The sequence below is a fragment of the Capricornis sumatraensis genome, chromosome 23 (genome assembly GCF_032405125.1).
Source record: "Capricornis sumatraensis isolate serow.1 chromosome 23, serow.2, whole genome shotgun sequence".
Classification (NCBI taxonomy): domain Eukaryota; kingdom Metazoa; phylum Chordata; class Mammalia; order Artiodactyla; family Bovidae; genus Capricornis; species Capricornis sumatraensis.
This window is the reverse complement of record NC_091091.1, coordinates 42,079,295-42,100,571: the sequence shown is the minus strand read 5'-3', so window position 1 is coordinate 42,100,571 and position 21,277 is coordinate 42,079,295. Positions and strand designations below refer to the sequence as shown.

The following is a 21,277-nucleotide window of genomic DNA, read 5'->3' as shown; positions in this document are numbered from 1 at the left end:
ATATTGAAAAAATAAATGAACTTCCCTGAGGATATTTTTCTGGTTGTCCCATCCTACAGAGAGGGTCTCCCCATCTATGCTCCCGAAAAGACTCAAATGTTTCTATAGTTACATAAGGCAAAGGTTACAAAGAGGAAGCAAAGGTCAGCCTTGGAAGATGTTCATCAACAAAGCAACCACTTCTGGACTCAGCTGTCCCTCACATCCTCCTGGCTTCACAAGTCCTTGCCAGTGTTGATTGTGGGGAAATATACACCGCCAACCGGAGAAGGCAATGGCACCCCACTCCAGTACTCTTCCCTGGAAAATCCCATGGACGGAGGGGCCTGGTGGGCTGCAGTCCATGGGGTCGCTAAGAGTCAGACACGACTGAGCGACTTCACTTTCGCTCTTCACTTTCATGCATTGGAGAAGGAAATGGCAACCCACTCCAGTGTTCTTGCCTGGAGAATCCCAGGGACGGGGAAGCCTAGTGGGTTGCCGTCTATGGGGTCACAGAGAGTCGGCCATGACTGAAGCGACTTAGCAGCAGCAGCAGCAGCATACACCACCAACTGCAAAGACAACTGCAAACCTAGCAGAAGCTGCAGGACACCATGAAGTGGACGAATCTGATCCTGAGGACTTGCTCAAAAGCCACCCAGAGCCGTTCAGAAATGGCGATCTGTGAACAATTGAAGAGGAAAAACTCTCAAAGATGAGGAAGAAGGTAGCTTCCAAGAGAGGACGTCCAAGAAAGGAAAGAGCCCTTCAGAAAACTGCTGAAGCATGTATATTAAATGAAACATTTATGTTAAAACTGAAGCATTTAGGTTAAAAGTGACTCTGTTCTTGAGATGCAGGAGTCAAGTGTGAAGAATATGAGAGTCTGAAAATCTGCCAGAAAAATATGGCCAAAATTCTTTGTTCATGCTAAGCATTAACATGTGGTTATCATTAAAGTCCGCATTCTGTTAAATATAAATCATTTTCATAATTTTTTCACTTCTTTCTTCAACATCAAGTCCCAATCAAACATTTTCCACACAATCACCTTAAAAGTTCGATTCAGTAAGTGGTTTCATGTTAAGTGGCCTTTCTCAGGGAACAGTTTTCTTTAGATAATCTGGACTCTTTCCTGTAGCTAATTTTACCAACTAAGTTTAAGATCATAGGCAAAAGCAAACAGGTAGACATTTGGCCAAATAAAACTCCAACCTCCGGAGGGCAAGCTTCTGCGTAGAAATAGTGGAGTTTCATTCAAGCCTGGGAACAGAGAACCAGCTGACTGTTTGGGGCCAAAAACATAACCAGTGAAATCCATCTTTCTTCCCAGAGAACTGTTTCCAAGAAGAACCAAATATTGCAAAAGCACTGTAAAAACATTTCAGTCCTTGTTAGAAAGGCTTAAATATTGTATTTGATTGGACTGTCGAGGTGTTAATCCAGAGAATTCCTCTAGAGCTTAAGCTTACTGGTTTTAGAGGCTACTGTGTACCAGGAATAAGAGGCCTTTTAAAGAGAACATCCAGGGGTAAACAGAGAGGGAACCTCACCGCTGCCAAAATGGACAGCAAAGCTGCTTTCCGAAGCCGGACTGGAGAAATGGGTTGAGAAGTGCAGGTGCCACCTGTCTGGACTGGGGGAGGTCTCTCCTCAGCGGCACCACCGTGGCCGTTCAGTGGGGAAACGCTTCCAAGATGGAAACGCAAACAAGCGCAGGCTGGAGTGCTGGACTCTGTGGCCCTCGCTTCGCTGGGTCCCTGGGATGACCCCTGCCCTGGAGCAGCGGCCCCTTCAGGAAGGCGGCCAGGCTGTCAGCTAGTCTGGAATCACTGACTTCCTTCCCACCCCCGACGAGCGGTTTGACACAGAGCCTGACACGGGACTGCCCTACTTGTGAGTGGAGCAGTGGAAACCAAGCACCGAGGCCCAGAACTGCTGACTCAAGGCTCTGGGACAGAAGAGAAATCCAGAACGGCTGGGCCAGAAATAGCAGCCGTGAGCATCTTCTGAGAGATAATTAGCATAGCATCTGAGAGCAGAGGGGGTGAATGAGTGTGAGTGTGTATGCATGCAGGCATGTGTGTGCCCACCCATGTGCTACCAAACCCTAAAAATGCATCCTTCTTTTCATAACCACCCCACAGGCTCTGTCTGTGTAATTCCCAAGGCACTTGCCTATCTGTCACTGGATGTAATTAGCTTTTAACCGTGCCTGAGGAAAAGGGATTATTTTACCCCAATACTCAGATTTTTAAGAATTGAGCTCTCCACGGGAAGACAGTCTTTCCATGACAACAGACTGACCCAATTCTGCCTCATCCCATTGACTTTAAGAAAATGTGTAAGAGACATTTCTAGGTCTCCTGACAGCTTTCAGAGGCTGATGACTTATAAAAAGCTCAGTGCAGAGTTAAGTGCATGGTATAGTCACATTATTATTATTGTTTTTGCATCTCTTTAAGCCATTAATCCAGAAAGACGAAGGGGTCCTACTTTATGTGAACATTTCCATGGGGCAGTGACTGTCCAGCCTGGGAACATGCCTCTGGTCCCCTAGCATCAGGGGTACCAAAGGTTCCTGGTTTCTGGAAGGTCAGCTTCGCTCTCCAGAGGGGCCTGCTCTGACCCTTACAAACTAGGGTGGCTGCCATCCCCAGCCCCCTCACCAGCACCCAGCTTCTCCTTACAAAGCAGAGGTCTGGGCCAGGTCCACTCCCGGAGGGCTGAGGCCACGCCCCCCACATGCCCCACAGAATGCCCACTGCCAGCGCTCGGAGACCTTCAACAGCTGTGGATGGACAGATGGGTGGACAGATCTGTACTTAAGAGACACAGAGGAGAGAGGCAGAAACCAGAGTCCTTTCCCAGTGAGGCCAGAGCTGAAGGAGGATCAGCGGAGTGATCCCAAGGATACATCTTCTCGCTGGTATCCCATGCAAGTGCCAGCCCCGCCACCAACCTCATCACCCTCCTCGATGGCAAGTCCTGATTTCTGTGTGTGTGATACTCAGAGAGACGGCCAGGCTGGGTGCCCAGGAACGAAGTCTGGCTTAAATTCTCTTCCCCAGACAGCTCAATCAAAAAGGTGAGTGGGGAGTGTTTTCACTCATCTGAATCGTTAAACTGACCCAACGAAGTTACTTAACCCTCCTGTTCCTGTTTTCTCCTGTGTGCAATGGAAATGATAGTGATCGTACCTTCCCACCAACAGGGACAGTGTAAGATTTAAATGAGATGATACATGAAAAGTCCTTAGTACAGCTGTGCCAGGTATATAGCAAGTGCCCATCCAGATTACCTGCTGCTGCAGCTGTTTGGTGAAAAAGCAAGTCACTCTGTCCAGTGGAGGACTCCGTGTCCCTGCTTCACTGACTCTTAACAGCATCTCTGGGACACCAAGCCCAGAGCGCCTCATTTAGGCGTCAGAAGCAGGCAGGCATCCTGCAGGAGTCCCGGAGATGACCCAACCCAAACGCCTCCCACCTCAGTTTTGCTCTAGGAGCTTGTGACCTTAGGCAAGGCCCTGACCTCACTGAGCCTCAGCTTTCCCATCTATACAATGGGGACAATAAAAATGGGGAGCCGTGTTATGGAAACCTGAGAAAGGCCTCAGACTCTGTGGTTTCGTGAAGCCACCGGGGGATGATGGTGCTCAGCGAGATGGTTTTTAGACAGAGTTGGGATCAGGGCTGCTGAGGTGGGTCACAAGGTGGGCGAGTCATCCCCAAGGAGCCAGAAGGAAACACCAGGGGCTCTGTCCTAGGTGGAACCATGTGGGCCCTGCACCCTTCCACCCTGAGCCCAGCCCGGGTAGGATGGGAGGAAATGTTGGGAGAGGGCCTCGGAGACCGGGAGACTCGTCCAGGAGCTCCTGCCCAGAATCACAGTCCAGCCGGGAATGGCCATTCCTGCGGGGTCCCCTTCAGAAGAATGTGCCTGTGTCTTTGGGGGCACCACTATATCCCCAGCCCCCAGCTTCAAGCCAGCCCACAGCAGAATGAACGAACGCAAGCCCGAAAGACCAACTCCTATCCTCTCCAATCCCATGGCCACTGCCCTAGTTGAGGCCACCATCGCCTCCCTTTGGACCATGGTAAGAACTCCAGTGGTCCAGAGACTTCCAGCCTCTCCTCGCCATCCACCCTCCCCTTGGCCTCCAGAGACAGTTCCCCAGACTAAATCCGGTCGTGACTGTCCCCTGCTTAAAAAGAGGAGACAATCCTTTCACTTATGGAACTTCCCAGCCTGGCTGCAGATCTGAAAATCACTGCCACATCCTCCTCCTGGTCCCTCTAGGCCTCTCCCAACCTGCTGCTGGAAACTGCTGAGCCTCCCACCAGGCCTTGCATGTGTGGTCCCCCCTCCCCGAGGTGCCTTCCAGCCTGGCTCTGCTGGGTCCTCTGTTCTTAACTCTGCTGGAGAGCCTACATGCTGATCACACTGTGTCTGTCTACAGAACAGCCTTCTCTGTCTGCCCCCGTTCTCCCAGCATCTCTGGGCATCAGGGGAGTTGATGCTGATGAAATGATAGCTCAGTTGGTAAGGAATCCACCTGCAATGCAGGAGACCCCAGTTCGATTCCTGGGTTGGGAAGATCCCCTGGAGAAGGGATAGGCTACCCACTCCAGTATTGTTGGGCTTCCCTTGTGGCCATGACTGAGCAACTTTCACTTTTCACCTGTGGAGCACCAGGCAGCATTTTTCACTGACCTCATTTACTCCTCACAGTTACCTCCAAGAGGTGGGTACTACCTAGACTGATTTCACAGACGGGTCAACAAAGGCTCAGAGTGGTTGGGTAACTTGTCCAAGGTCACATAGCTCACAGATGGGCCAGGAGCCCATCTCTCCGACTTTATGCACCGTTTCCTGTGCTGTGCCATACACGGGATACGGCATAGAATCCACCCAGGATGTGTGGGCTGAGTGGGTGGACGGACACAAATGAGTGGAGGACTGGATAGGGGATGTCCAGACGGACAGATGGACAGAAACAAAGCAGAAGACACACTACAGGACCACTGAGACTCAGCGCACTCAGCACGTCCTGCCGCTGAGAGCATCGCGCCTGCAACTTCATCCCCAGAGTCAAAGTGTAACAGAAACAGACTCACCTACAAAGGCCCAGCAACTGGAGATGGGGGCCCTGAGCTGAGCATGTCCTGACAAGGAGCCCTTCCCCCACCCTGCCTGCCTGGGTCCTGTCTGCTTCCCGGCTCCTCCTTCAATTCGGGGGTCTACTTCTCCACCTGCTCCTGGCAACCCCGCTTATGCCTCCTGCTGGGTCTGAGGGTTTAAAGGCATATCCTTGGTTTGGAAGAAAAGCAGCCCCTTGAAATGCAAAATCTACAATTATAAAGTGGCAGCCAACCTAACATAGGATCCGGGACACCACTGGGAATGGGGAGTGAGCTTGCAGGCTTCTCGCTGCCCTGATACCTCCCACCAAACCGGAGCTGGGCCAGGCAGGCCCTCACTGGTTCCGCAAACTTCCAAGGCCACCCCCTGCTCCTCACTGAGCCCCAAATCAGGTCGGACTCCCTTCCAGGCTTTGGAGACGGTCCTGGGACTTCAGCCCAGAGCAGGGATGTCCCAGCTGTGCCCCAATAAGCAGGGTCAGGGGAGCACTGCTCGGTGGCCCGCTCTCTGTCACCCCCCAGAAATGGGAAGAAGAATTTGAGGGCTGGAGCATGGGGCGACCCACTCCATGCAGGCTCCGCCCAGACTGGGGAGTCCACCTTCTGCTGCACTGCGTTTGGAAAGAGGGTACCAGCTTCCCTCCCTCCCTGGGCTCCCGGGGCTGAAGTCAGTCAGGTGTAGCTCCCGGACATGCCCGCCACAAACAATGGGAAGCCGAGCAGCTCACAAACACCGGGGCCTGTTCTTGAGAATGACTGAAAGCCGGGGGGCCCAGATCAGACGGCCTCTGCTGGTCCCGCCAGAATGGGGATGCTTGGCAACATAGCCACGCCCAGGCTGCCCTGCAAGAAGCGGGTCTGATAGGCAGGAGAGTGGCTGAAATGGACCATGAGGCTGGATCAGACCCCATTCTGCTTGGTGCAGCGGCTCATCATCAGCAAACCCAAGACCCTGATGGCTCTGCGGTAAAGAATCCACCTGCAAATGCAGGAGACAGGGGTTTGATCTCTGGGTCGGGAAGATCCCCTGGAAGAGGACATGGCAACCCACTCCAGTATTCTTGGCTGGGAAATCCCATGGACAGAGGAGCCTGGCGGACTACAGTCCATGGAACCACAAGAGTTGCACACGACTTAGCAACTAAACCACCACCTACAAAATGAACCACTGAGCTGTGAGTGGACAAATGAACTGGCTCTGTGTGCAAGGATGTGCAGTATTTCTCAAGGGGCCCGCTCCCCAGACCTGGCAGGAGGAGAGGACCACCCTAGGTGGGGCCAGGGAGCCGAGCTTTCTGCTCCCTCTCCTTCTGGGCAAAGCTCTCAAATCCAGAAGGACTGACAGAGCCAAGAGCTCTTGGGGGCTGCCGATGGCAAGCAGGGGCTGGGGACATCTCACCAGACGCCCTGGTGAGCCCAGATCGCCTGCCTCTCCCCAAACCCCCGGCTGTGTTCAGGGTGGTGTTTTTCAGGGATGTTGTTCCCTGGCCTTCCTGCATCAACATGGAACGAGCTTCCTCCTTGCAAGAAGCTCAGCTGCCCGCTCCCGCCCCCCGTCTCGTTCCTTCCTGGCCGTGCAGGCAGCCGTTGGCCAGGTTTCCAAGTTACCGTTTCCTTAAGGACAACCGTCCCCGGCAGGCAGAGTGGGAGGTCAGCTCTGATGTGTACTCAGGCTCACGTCTGCCTGGCCCATGCGCCAACACAGTAGGCTCTTTGCGACAAGCCCCCCGAGGTCCCAAGACCTGGGGTCAGTGGTGGCTGCCTTGGTAACAGTGAGGGCTTTGGACCTGCATTCCTAGAAATGCTTTATCTTCAGACGCTGTGCCTGGCTTCAGCCTCTCAAAGCTCAATTAATTGCTGCATAACGCCTTCCAAACAGTTTTAGTAGGTCAGAGTGTCTGCTGAGCACAAAGGCCACAGACGGGTCGTGCTGCAGGAGCAAGGAGGGCCTGTCGGAGCTCTGCCACCTTGGGGGACAGTGTCCCTCCCAGGACGAGCTCTTTGCTTCGGGCAGGGTTGGGAAGCAGAGAAACTGAAGCTCTCTTTCCTCCTCCCCTCCCTTGGACTCTGTCAAAGTCACATCTGTTCTCCCCGAGGCTTGCGGCCTAATGATTAGCAATGGGCACGGGGGAGGGGTGGAGTGGGAAAACCCCGGAGGAAAGCCATTTGCACTGGAAATGCGGGTTGATGTCATCATTTCCACAACAGCCATCAGAAGCAGGAGGAAGCTGCAGGAAGTCACCCAGCGTGCTTGCAAGAACAGAACATCTGTCGATTCTGTAATGAGATGTGCCTTGGGCTTTCTTTGTTAAGATGCCGGGTCTCAATGCCCTCCTGGTCCCCTCCAAGCCCAAAAAGGGGAAGACAAAGCCACCGCAGTCGCCTGAGCATGGAGAAAACACAAAAACACACAGAGCGTGTGCCAGCTCCAGGGAGAGAGGCCTGGCTGGAAACGGGCACTGGGGGTGGTTTAGTTGCTCAGTCGTGTCCAACTCTCTGTGATTCCAAGGGCGGTAGCCCACCAGGATCCTCTGTCCATGGAATTTTCCAGGCAAGAATACTGGAGTAGGTTGCCATTTCCTCCTCCAGGGGATCTTCCCGACCCAGGAATCAAACCCAGACGTCCTGCATGGAAGGCAGACTCTCTACCGACTGAGCCACCAGGTAAACCTGGAAATCGTACTGATGAAGGATATATCTCTGAATCATGAGACCAGAAGGGACCTCGGACTCTAGCCTAGACCTGAATAACAACCTCCATCTCAGTGAAATGAAATTTTCATCTGTGCGTTTTTGAAACTTGCTTTGAAAACTTCCAAGGACCAGGCAAAGGCAAAAAGACAGGATTTATGTGGATCCCTGGATCCAGGCCACAGCCCCATTGTAAAAAGCAGCCAGGGAAAGGGTGGAGGGTGGAGCTGGCAACGCAGAAGGCACAGCTGAGATGTACTTAGGGCGATGAGACCGCAGCTGCCCCAGTCCCATCCAATCCACTGGGCCAGGACACAGAGCCCTAAACCCTGGGGGCCCTGATCCACCCTGAAACCACTCCTGCCCTGCCAAGCAGCTGGAGAGATCCTTCAAAAATGCAAATCTGCTCAAATCTCTGCCTGCCTTGGGGCTTCTGGACCTCCTTAAAATAAAGCCCTAAGCGCCAAAGGTTCAGTGGTCAAAGTTGGAACAACAATCTGAGCAACCAAATAAAGTAGTATTGTACTGTATAACTCATAAAATAGACACCCTTGAGTCCACAGTGATATAGATAAATGACTAAATACATTAATAAATGAGGGAGAAGAGACAAATCTCCCATATAAATTTCCAAAAATTTGTGGATAGATAATCCCCGTAAAAGAAGGGGTACAATGCTCCAGTCTTGAGGTATGCCCACAAGTGACTTCCTTCCAAAGAGGGCAATATGTTAGGGGGTAAAAAAGAGAAACTTGACAGTGGAGAAATCTGGTAAACACGACCCCAGCCGAGCGATCAAGGTCAACACGAACAGAAATAAACCACACTGAGAGTAAGCACCCTTGACATGATGTGATGAAAAACGGCATTTAACCTCTGTGCCCTTCCTCCCCACACCCCATTAAGTCTGATCAGAAGAAAAATGCCAGACAAATCTCAACTATGGGACATCCTACAAAACACCTGACCCGTCCTCCTCAGAACAAACATGGTCAAGGTCACTATGAACATGAACGTCTGAGAAACTGTCACAGCCAAGAGGAACCTAAGGAGACGTGAAGACTAAATGCCATGTCGTGTCTTGGATGGGGTCCTGAGACAGAAAAAGGATATTAGGAGAAAAAAATATGGAAATCGGAAGAAACTATGGACTTGAGTTAATCATGTGTCAGTACTGGTTCACGAATTGTATCAAATGTACCATGCCATTGTTAAGGTGTTAGTATCAGGGGAAATGGTGAGTGAGTGAGTGATAGCTATGCGTGTGTAAATGGGAACTCTCTACACTATCGTCTCAGTTTTCTGGTAAATCTAAAACTATTCTTAAAAGAAATCTATTAGGACTTCCCTGGTGGCCCAGTGGTTAAAGATCTGCCCGCCGATGCAGGGGACACGGGTTCAATCCGCCCGTGGTCCAGGAAGACCCCACGTGCCATGGGGCAGCTAAGCCAGTGCGCCACAACTAGAGAGAAGCCCCCATTCCCTGCAACTGGAGAAAACCCACACACAGCAAAAAAAGATCCAGCACACTCAAAAATAAAGAAATATTAAATAAATAAAAGTTTTTAAAAGAAATACACTAAAAAAAATTCCACCAAGAAAAATGATAAAGCCCCCCAATCGTTCCCATGAGCCACGGTGTGCCGACCACCTGCCTCTGTGCCCTGGGCCACCCCCAGCCCCGCCTCCTCCACAAGACCCTTCAGCTTTGCTCCCGTCTCTATCTTTGAGGTTTCTGCAGATGCAGCGCCTGGCCCTGCCCATCCATAGTTAAGTCCGTTCAGCCTTCAGCTCTCAGCTTGGGAGTCACCTCCCCCGGGGAAACCTTCCCCAGTCACCCAGATGGAAAGAGGTTCCTCTACCGCCCGGCACTGCACCCTCTTCTGACCCATTCAACACTGCTTGCTCAGCTGTCTTCCCCAGCGAGCTGTAAGAGCCACAGGGGCAGTGCCTGTCTATAGCCCAGAAAACCCCAAGTTCATACTCCTGAACCCTCATATGCATGAATGAATGAGATTCAGAAGCAACCCAAGAAGACTGGCTCCAAGGAATAAATCCCAGGGATGAGGTGAACCAGACGCACCTCATGTGCGAGGTTTAAAATGTGGAACCCAGGTGATGTCAGGGAGGGCTGAGCAGATGGGCTACGGTACCAGACTGCACTTACGGTGCAATCTGGATGGCTGTACTTACGGTGCAATCTGGATGGCTGTACTTACGGTGCAGTCTGGATGATTGTACTTTTGGTACAGTCTAGATGACATAGTTGTTTTGGGTGCAGTTTGTGTGTGTGATTTCATCAAAAACTTACTCCAGCCCTTGGATAAGCTTGGTTCTTTTTCCTTATTTTATGTTTCAAACTTTACTTTTTTAAAAGATGTAACCTAAAGGTAGAGGCTACCCTAAGTGGCAGTTATGGGCTGTCATAACTTTTTTTAAATTGAGATATAACTTATTGACAGTGATATTCATCCTTTTCAGATGTAGAGTTCCAAGAACTTTGACATGTAACCTCCACATCCATCAAGACATGGAACATTTCTATCGCCCGCTAAAGATCTCCCATGGCCTTCTGTAGTCAATTCCCAGCCCTGGCAACCACCGACATGGTGTCCATTCCTTACAGCCTTGCCTTTTCCAGAATATCAAATAAATGGACTCACACAACGTGTAGTCTTCTGAGCCTGACCTTTCCCACTTCGCATAATATACTTAAGATTCATCTATTTTGTTGCATGAATCAGTGGTTTGTTTCTTTTCATGCCGAGCAGTAGTCTATAGGATAAATAGACCAGAATTTGTTTATTCATTTACCAGCTGGTAGACATTTGGGTTGTTTCAGTTTGGGGGTGATTATGAATAAAGCTGCTGTAAACATACAAGTTTTTAGGTAGATACATATTTTCATTTTTCACAGATAAATATCTGAAAGTGGCTTTCCTAGATCGGATGGTAGATGTATGCTTACTTTTTAAGAAACTAAAGGACAGACTATTTAAGAACCTTACTTCTTTCTTAAACACATTTTCATCAAGCACCTACTATGTCCTAAGGCAAACCAAGAGGGTCTCCCCAAACACCCACGAATGAAGGCTCATGCAATCTCACCACCAGAAGCCAGGCTTCCCAGACCTTTCTCACTCAGCCTGAGACCAGCACCAGTAGAGAAGGCAGTGTCCTGGAACCAGGAAGGGTAGGATGAGGTTCCTGCTCTGCCGCCAAGGAGTTGAGGGATTGCAGATAAATTATCCCACCCATCCTTCTGGGTCGCCAGACCAGCAGAGCAGCAGGTCGATCTCAGGAGATGATGGGAGGGAAAGAGCTTCTCCTCCAAGATGCACCATCCAGATAAGAGGGACTCGGACTAGCTCCATCCCCACCCACCGCCTCCCCAGTAGTAGACTTGCTGAGGTCACAGGCTGCCCATTCACAACACATCAAGGTGTGTTTAGCTCTATACAAGAAAAGGCTGTCCAAGAACGTTCTTCAGAGGACTTAGTAGCTAAGCAGAAAAGTCTCTAATCAGCATCAATTGTTTTGCATGAAACAGGATTTCTGACTACTTGCTGTGAGAGTTAATTTTAAGCGTTGACTTGGCCATCGTACTCATTTAGTCAAACACCACTGTAGACGTCACTGTGAAGATATTTTTTTAGATGAGTCGTTATTGTTCAGTCACCCAGTCCTGTTCGATTCTGTGTGACCCCATGGACTGCAGCACACCAGGCCTCCCTGTCCCTTACCATCTCCCGAAGTTTGCCCAAGTTCATGTCCATTGCATCAGTGATTCCATCCAGCCATCCCATCCTCTGACACCCTCTTCTTCTTCTGCCCTCAGTCTTTCCGAGCATTAGGGACTTTTCCAATGAAAGTAGCATTTAACCCAGTAGACTTTGAATAAGATTACCCTTTATAATGGGGGTGGACCTCACCCAATCAGTTGAAGGCTTTAAGACAGAAAGAATGAGATCCACCAAAGAAGAGGGAAGTCTGCCAGGACGTTTAACTTTAAACTCCAGTTACAAGATCAGTTCTTCCCCAGGTCTCCAGCCTGCTGGTCTGCCTTGCAAATTTTCGATTTGCCAGTCTCCACATTTGTATGAACCAATTCCTTAAAATAAATTTCTCTCTAAAGAGGTAGTGCGTGCTAAGCCGCTCAGTCGTGTTTGACTTTTTGTAACCCCATGGACTGTAGCCTGCCAGGCTCCTCTGTCCATGGGATTCTCCAGGCAAAAATACTGGAGTGGGTTGCCATTTCCTACTCCAGGCTAAAGAGGCAGACCTCAGAGGTAGTACAGGTTTAGTTTCAGACCACCATAATGAAGAAAGTATCACAATAAAGTGAGTAACAAGAATTTTTTGGTTTCCCAATGAAAAAAAAAATTTTATACTATACTGTAGACTAGTAAGTGGGCTGTACTATGTGTAAAAAAACAATGTACATACCTCAATTAAAAAAAAATACTGTTAAAACATGCTAATCAGTGAAAAATGCTAATTACTGAGCCTTCCATGAGTCAAAATCTTTTTGCAATAGTAACATCAAAACTCACTGATCACAGGAACTTCGCTGGTGGTCCACTGGCTAAGGGCCTGGGTTCCATTCCTGGTCGCGGAACTAGACCCCACATGCTGCAACTAAAAGTCTGCATATCACAACTAAAGATCCCACATGCTACAACTCAGAGCCAGTGCAGGGAAATAAATAAATAAAATAGGTAGATATGCAAAAGATCACTAGTCACAGATGATTGTAACATATATAGCAGTGAGAAAGTTTGATGTGACACGGAAACATGAAGTGAAAAACACGCCGTTGGAAAAATGTCAGCAACAGACTTCCCAACTCAGGGTTGCCACAAGCCTTCACTCCGTACAAAACTCAGTATCTGCGAAGCACAATAAAATAAGTTATGCCTGTATATGTGAATATATATCCTATTGACACTGCTTCTCTGGAATACGCCGACTAATACTAACAGATGAACGCTCACACAGGGTGTCCCCACTGTTACATGGAGAGCTTGCTCGCAAGGGTAAACTTCAGATCAACCACAGGCCAAACGATCATACTTGGCGTCACAGGTCCAAACTCTCAACGCCTTCTTGGCACCCTCCTAAATGCAGCTCCCTCAGGGTTTATGGGGCCGAGACGGCCAAGCCCCTCCTCTCTGAGGGCAGCAGCTAGGAGGGAGGGTTCTGTACAATACCTGCTTAAGTCCTTGGCCAGACGTTGGCAGGAGGGAACGGAAGCTTCGACTCCATCACCAGCTGGGGCGGAAGGCAAAGATGCGTATTCTGAGGCTGGGGCAGTGAGATCCACACGGGCGGCAGCTGGGATGGTGCTGGGGACACAAAGGGAGAATTATTCCCAGTGGAACTCGGCTCATTAACGGCACATTCATCAGCCCCCTCTCATCCCTCCCAACCCACCCACACACATGGCTTGGGGTATTTAAAGACCCAGCACACTGCTGGCCAGGGCACCCCACAGAGTTCCCCAGGCCTCTGCTTAGACACAGTGGAGGGGGTTGCATTCTCCTGTGCAGCAGCCCCCAGGCCAGGCCGTGAATCCCCCTCCACACGGAGTCTGCAGCAGAACCCGGGGTTTCTTTGACGGAGTAGCTGGGGTGTCAGAACACTCTCTGCTGAGTTGTCTGGAGTTTTGTGTGTTTGTTTCATATGGTCCTTTCTAATCGCTTTTTAATAGGCAGTGAATCTCTGCGAGTTGAAAATTAAAATACAATTTTGCAAACTCCCCAGGATTTGCCCCCACCAAATCTGAGGCTGAGAAAAGTCAAGGTGGAGCGGCTGATGGGTAAATCAAGGAAACTGCACCAGGGACCTTTTGGGATGCCTTTTCCCTGGTTGAAGGCGTTTCAGAGCAAGAGCCCTGTCCCCTCAATGGGTTCAATGGGTGAGTGCCCCCTGCTGGACACACAGGGAAACGCTGGGAGTGCAGGGTGGTCTCCAGCAGGTGGGAAGGCAGGAAGGATGGCCACCTGCAAACATGCCCTTGGAGCCAACAGGCACCAGGCCTGGAGCTCAAAAGAGGTTTTCATTTTCCCCTCTGGCAAAAGCAAGATGAGCAATGCCGCCCACAGACTTCCAGGGAGGGCCAGCCCTCCCAGCCTCTCCGGCTATCCAAACGGCTGTCTGGGGTGGGGCTGGAATTAGAAGGGACTCAGCACAGAGCCTGAAGCCCAGTCAGAGGTCGAAGCTGGGGTTACAAGTTTCACAGCCTCGTGGCGGGGACTCATTTCTTCCCTGTGGGCGTGAGTTCCTGCAGGAAGCTCCCCCACTGCAGAAGGTAGGAGGCTTGGCCTTCCGTGTCAAGGTTCTGCTAATCTCCACCTCCTCCAAGTCCACCTACGAGGTGGCTTCCTGGCCTGAAGGACGGGTGTGCAGCCCCGTCCCCTGCCCAGGCGAGCAATTCTGAGTCCTGGCTTGGTCTTCACTCATCAACAGCTATAAAAACAGGAGCAGCTCAACCTGGCTGAGGCCCGGTCCTACATGCCTGATCCTGGGTGCCCAGGTGTGAGTGGCTCTGTTCTAGGTGCCTGACCCTGTGTACCTGGTCCTGTGTTAGGAGCTTCACGTATGTAGCCTCAGGAACCCCTGCAACAACCTCTGAGTCATATGCCATCATCCTCGCTCGACAGAGATCAAAACTAAGCCCAGTACTTGCTTTGGCAGCATGTACACTAAAATTGGAACGATACAGAGGGTCAGCATGGCCCCTGTGCAAGGATGACATGCAAACTTGTGAAGCGTTTGATATTTCTGAATGAAGAGGCTAGCCTGGAAGCATATACAAATACATAGCCAGTGGGAATTTGCTGTATGACTCAGGGAACTTGAAGGCTTCCCAGGTGACGCTAGTGGTAAAGAACCCGCCTGCCAAAGCAGGAGACATAAGAGACATGGGTTAGATCCCTGGTTTGGGAAGATCTCCTGGAGGAAGGCATGGCAACCCACTCCAGTATTCTTGCCTCGAGAATCCCCATGGACAGAGCAGCCTGGGGGGCTACAGGGCATAGGATCGCACAGAGTCGGACACCACTGAAGTGACTAAGCACGCACGCACATACGCAGGGAGCCCAAACCAGGGGTCTGTGACCACTTAAGAGGGGTGGGATGGAGTGGGAGGTGGGACAGGGAGGTTCAAGAGGGAGGGGACATATGTATACCCATGGCTGATTCATGCTGATGTATGGCAGAAACCAACACAACATTGTAAAGCAATTACCCTTCAATTAAAAATAAATAAGTAAAAAAAAAAAACAAAACTAAGGCTCAGAGAGGTGAGGTCACTTGCCCAAGGTCACAGAGTGGGAAGTGGAGCCAGGATGTGAACCCAGACTCTGAATCCTTAACCTCTTCCCTGTCCACTTTCTAATGGACTCCCCAGCACACACCCGGAAGCCCCTAACTCCTCCTCAGTGACACGCATCACCAGAGACTTGAAGACCACTAGGAGACTGAATATCTTGAGGACAGGGGCTGTACCTGTCAAGAGTCATCCCAGCAGCCCATCGTCTAGCCGGGCCACCCCCAGTACGCACTCAGGCAGAGGAAGAGTGGGGAAGGGCTCCCAAAGGGCTATGACCACACAAGGTTTGGGGAGCAGGAGAAGAGCTAGAACCCCCAAGACCTTCGCCCCTGGGCCTCATGGAAACAAGGGGCAAAGCAGACCTGAGAGTAAAGACCTTGGATACGCCCAGAGCAAGGCAATCCACAGGTGAACAAAAATTACAATGAGTTCGTGGACAGGACCAGCAAACGTTCAGAGTGGGGTTGCAGACAGCACGATGCCTCCGCTGTTCACACTGCTGTTTGTAACAACATGGGCAGTGGCTGCAATATTTTGTACATGTTCACGCTCAGTCACGTCCGACACTTTGTGACCCCGTGGCCTGTGGCCCACCAGGCTCCTCTGTCCATGGGATTTCCCAGGAAAGAACATTGGAGTGGATTGCCATTTCCTTTTTCAGGGGATCTTTTCAACCCAGGGATCAAACCTGTGTCTTCTGCGTTTCCTGCGTTGGCAGACATATTCTTTACCACTAGGGCCACCTGGGAAGGTATTTCATAAAGGAATGACTCAAATGAATAATGCAAATTACTGGCGGCTGTTAAACTCCTTAAGAAAGCCATTTCACCATCTGGAAACTGACATTTATTCTTATTCATGAGCAGTGAACAGGCTACTCACAAACCCAAACTCCTAGTCTAAAATTTAATTTTCTAAAGAAATTACACTGGCCGGGCCCCTTTCTCTGCACACCCTCTGAAGATCTTATTTTGCTGTTGTTCAGCTGCTTAAGTCGTGTCCGACTCTTTGTGACCGCATGGACTGCAACACACCAGGCTTCCCTGTCCTTCACTATCTCCTGAGAATTTGCTCAGATTCATGTCCCTTGAGTTGGTGATGCTATTCAACTATCTCATCCTTTGCCACCCTCTTCTTTTGCCTTCGATCTTTGCCAGCATCAGGGTCTTTTCCAATGAGTTGGCTCTTTGTATCAGGTGGCCAAAGTATTGGAGGTTCAGCTTCAGCAATAGTCCTTCCAATGAATATTCGGGGTTGATTTCCTTTAGGATTGACTGCTTTGATCTCCTTGCAGTCCAGGGGACAAGAGTCTTCTCCAGCACTACAATTAGAGAGCATCAGCTTTCCAGCACTCAAGTCTTCTTTATGGTCCAACTCTCACATCCATACATGACTACTGGAAAAACCAGAGCTTTGACTAGACGGACCTCTGTCAGCAAAGTGATGTCTCTGCTTTTTAATATGCTGTCTAGGTTGGTCATAGCTTTCCTTCCAAGGAGCAAGCGTCTTTTAATTTCATGGCTGCAGTCATCGTCCACAGTGATTTTGGAGACCAACAATATAAAGCCTGTCACTGCTTCCACTTTTTCTCCTTCTATCTGCCATGAAGTGTCTTATTTAACGCAAACTGAGGACAGGTGACGCAGTTTGTGATTCTGCACTTTACAACTCCCATCAAAGTGCAAGGAAAGGTCTCCGTCTTTGAAAACACTGGCAGAGGGCAGGCTCTGCGGGCTCAGAAGAAGGTCAGGCCCGCAGAGGAAGCACAAAGGCCATCTCATTGTGATGAGGATGCCCCAAGGCTGACTGTCCCCACCCCTGAGAACGCCCTGGGGTCTCCTCAGCTCTCTGGCCAGGAGACCAGGGTGCCTGCCCCCTCCACCCTTCACTCCGTTGGCACCTGATCACCATGGCCACACCCATCCTGCATTTGCCTGTTCCCATCAGCTAAAGGCACCAAACAAATGACTCAACAGCTCTCTTAAGAATGACGGCACCCCTCCCTCCTGGTCTGCAGCCTGCCCTTGGCCCAACCCCAGAGGCGGGGAGGTCAGGTCCCAACAGGGAAGGACTCAGTGACTCACGACTGACGTTCTGGCACGTGGGCACCAACTGATGCCTCCCAACCCCACAGAACTCCTCCTCTTCCCTCCTAACCCTCCTCCCCTCCCCAATTTCCCCTCAGCTTGGCAAGTGGCCCCATCAGCCATCCAGGCCCTGGACCAGAAGCTGAAATTGTCCTGAACTCTCCCCCCATCATGACCCTTTGTGCTGAGTCACCTCCTTTATCCTTCCAGAATCTGCCCTCTTTATCCCACTGGTCCAAGCTGGCAGCCTCTCTGAGCGGGGCTCCGGCACATCCTGCTTTTTGTCCCCTGCATCTATCTCCCCCAGACACCAGAATGCCCCACCTTGGATCCTGATGAGGTCCTTTCCTTGCCAGAAGCCCTCGGCCACTTTCCACATTTTATATCTAACAGAATGCAGGTGAAACTCCTGGGCTTCAAAAGCTGGGGCTCCATCAGCCTGCCTCTGTTCCCTCCCAGGTTTACCTTGTCGCTGTCCTGACCCCACCAAACCAGTCTGGGGGCTCCTGCCTCTGTGTCTTTGCCCCTGAATCCCTGCCTACCTCTCTCAGATCCCCTCCTGTGCTAAGTGGCTTTAGTAGTGTCTGGCTCTTTGCGACCCTATGGTCTAGAGTCTGCCAGGCTCCTCGGTCCATAGGATTTACCAGACAAGAATACTGGAGTGAGTTGCCATGCCCTTCTCCAGGGGAGCTTCCCAACCCAGGGATCGAACTTGCATCTCCTGTGTCTCGTGTACTGGCAAGCAGGTTCTTTACCACTCATGCCACCTGGGAAGCCCTCCTAGCACCCCTCCTAGCTGACCCCATAAGTGAGGAAGTGCCCCCAACCCCCAGCAGGGGTAATGATGCCCACCCCGGATTGCTGGGCTGGGCTGAGCCTGGCTTCTGCGTCTCCGGCTGTTTTCTACTAACATCCTCTTCTCTGACTAGAGTCTTGGCCACGGTGGTCTCCAGCCCCCAGCACAGAGCCAGGCCGGGAGCAAGGAAGAAACACCGAGCAGCTCTTTCCCTCCTGCCCCTGGCCTCCCAAACACACGGGCCACTGATAGCGGGACAACTGTCTTCTCTTCTTGGAATCCCAGAGTGCAACCAGCTTGAGGTGGGACCAGCAACATAAGCCCCAGGAATGCAAATGAAAGCGAAGTGAAAACGCAGGGCCCCGCATTGCAAAAGGGTAAGACTTTCAGGAAGGTGATGGCAGAGTGTTGAACCAAGCACGGGGCCCCGGGCAACTGCCCAAGTCACATGCCCTTGAAGCCAGCCCTGGTTCTGGCCTCCGAGGGAAAGCTTCCATAGGGCCCCCTGCCCCGAAAAGCCTCTTGAGCTGCCAAGGGCCATGCTGCTGGAGCAGATGAGAAGCAGTTAACCAGGTTGGCATTCCCTTGCCAGTTCCTGTCCACTCAAGCCTCCCTTGAGCAGCAATGACTCGTCTTAGGGACCTCATCCCCAGGAAGTCAGGTCCTTTCGGATGTCCAGTACCACTCCCAGCCTCAGTGGGAACTCCGGGACAGCTGCCAAGCCCACTGAGGAGGGCAGCGCCCTGAGACAGCGTCCACAGCGCATTCTCAGGTGGCTTCTGCAAGATGCTTACATTCACTTGCCCTTGACCTCTGTCCTTATAAAACAGGCCAGGAATAGGACTGTGAAGGCCCTTCCAGTTGTAAAAGTCCACTAATCCCTTTTCCCATTTAAGGAGTTAATCAATATTTCCTATGGAATAACAAAGAAACTGAATTCAAATTCTTGTCAGGTTTTTGTATTTTGGGAAGACGCAGGAAATGCTGATTTAATTTAAGTCCCCGCCTCTGTTTTTTTTAAAGAGAAGAGTTGACCCCAAAAAAGGCAAATAAACTCACCATACTGTTAGCAGATAGAAATGGCCTATTGATCAAGGCATCTTTCCTGAGAGGCCCAGCTGGACTAGCCCTCTGAATCCTTCTCAACACAGATCCCTAGGGAACCACTACTAATGGGTCAGAGCTGGCCTCCCCTGATGCAGGACCTCACCAAGGTTGCCACTACCAACAGCTGGTCCCGTTAACCGTGAGAGACGCAGTCTCTGCCCGCAGAGAACCAGAGAACACAGAGGATGTTGCTTCGGGGCTTGCACTCAGCCCGACAGTCCTCCAGGCCCAGCTGTAGTGATTTGCTGTCACTAACTGTGGTCTTTTGAGTCCCTGTTCAGGGCTTTTGAGTCCTTCTTGGCAGACCCCCCACTGACCTGATAGCAGATTTCATTTCGGAGAGTGGCTCGAGTTGCCAAGTTAAGCCCCTGTCCAAGGACAAACACCAGACTGACCCTGGCTATCACGGGAGGGTGATAACAGCCCCAAAGATACGAGCGGAGCGTATCACGTCCTGTCGGGCCAGATGGGCGGCAGCATCTTATCTCCCATTTCACATTGCCATCTGGAAGGTATTAGCCCAATAGCCCCTTCCTCACAGGCCCCTTGATTTTATTCTTCTCGAATCCCCAAGTGCACACGATCACGTAATAGGACAAGAGCTAAGGCCAAGACTCGGCTCAGACTGAAAGTGCAATGCAAGCCAAAGGGGAAAAAAAGCAATTAGAAATTGCTGGCTTAGAGAGCTACGCTCAGTCCATAGGAGCACCAGACAATCAGTCCAGCAGAGGCCTGGGGTTTGATACAAGGAGTCGTCGAGATGGGAGATCCAGGATCGTCCTCTTTCGAGACACAGCCACCGAGAAGCAGCCGAGCCAAAATCAGAAGGTGCCCAGAGAGGCTTGCAAATTGGCTGGAAACTCCAAAGAAGGCACATCAAGAGATCTCCAGTTGCCAGCAGCAGCCCACATGAGCATGTACACAGCCCCTAAACACCACTGACCTTCAGATGTCCAGCCAACTTCTCATGTTAACCCTGAGCTGGCTTGTCAATTCTGACCCAGCACATTCATACCCTCTTCACAGAGCGAGTCTGTGCTCAGAGGGGAGAAATTACTATTAAACTTGGCTGAAGCAAAACTTAATCAGGAAGGAAAATATTAACTAAAGGATAAGTTGTAAATACCATCCCAAGACCACAAGAGGCTTTGATCTGGGTTGGACCATCCAGCCCATTAATTCCCACCATTGTCTTTCCCAGTCCTTTGCATCCTCTCTCCAAGTGCAAGACTCCTTGCGTGGTTACAGAGAATGCAGATATGTGGATTCAGAGGACCAACCGGAAGCTGATATCAGATATCCAAGATTTAATTTCTTATTCAGAAAGTCAAAACCTTTCTACTACATAAAGCAGCTCCAGAACCATGAAAAACCAGACCAAGAACAAGATCCTGTGCTACTCTGAACCATATGAAATTGCCAAAATTTTGACAGTTGCCAGTGTGGCAATTCATGTGCTTCAACCTAACAGCACCCAGCTCGACACTGGAAACTCTAAGGTTCTGAACAAATATAGGTGCAACCAAGTGACTCAGCCTGCTGGGTACTGGCTACGTAAATTTGTCTCAAGAGCATGCAAATGCCTTCTCCATGTACTTCTGAAATGGTGTAAAGGAATCCCGTTATTCAGAAGAGACTTGAAAGTGACAGTGAAGTCGCTCAGTCGAGGCCGACTCTTTGCAACCCGACCCGTGGACTGTAGCCCACCAGGCTCCTCCGTCCATAGGATTCTCCAGGCAAGAATACTGGAGTGGGTTGCCATTTCCTTCTCCAAGAATACTGGAGTGGGTTGCCAGGATCTCCCCCCACCCAGGGATCGAACCCAGGTCTCCCACATTGCAGGCAGAGTCTTTAACCTCTGAGCCACCAGGGAAGCTTAGGTGATTCCTTTTCTAAATTAAAAAAACAACAGTCCCACTTTATCATTCAGTTTTAACAAGGTACTTGCCTAAATAAAGGTTCAGCTAACCTTTCTGAAGTAGTTAAACCCACTCAGGCACATCCATAGCAGAAAGACGAAAAAAAAATCTCACAGTACAAACAAAGGAAACCAAAATAAACTGCACTATTTGGAGCAAGAGGAACAACAGAAGCTGCAAGTCAGTATGAATTCCCTGTGCTTTCAACTTTGGAAAATTCT

The 21,277-nt window shown here is 50.6% G+C and overlaps 1 protein-coding gene and 1 pseudogene across 1 annotated transcript in view; one reads left to right on the top strand and one right to left on the bottom strand.

Moving 5' to 3' along the window:
- The window catches only part of LOC138070571 (transforming acidic coiled-coil-containing protein 2-like), a 154,370-nt gene that overhangs the window by 87,403 nt on the left and 45,690 nt on the right, over positions 1 to 21,277 (bottom strand). The window lies entirely within an intron of this gene.
- On the top strand, positions 14,499 to 14,599 carry LOC138070590 (U6 spliceosomal RNA; annotated as a pseudogene).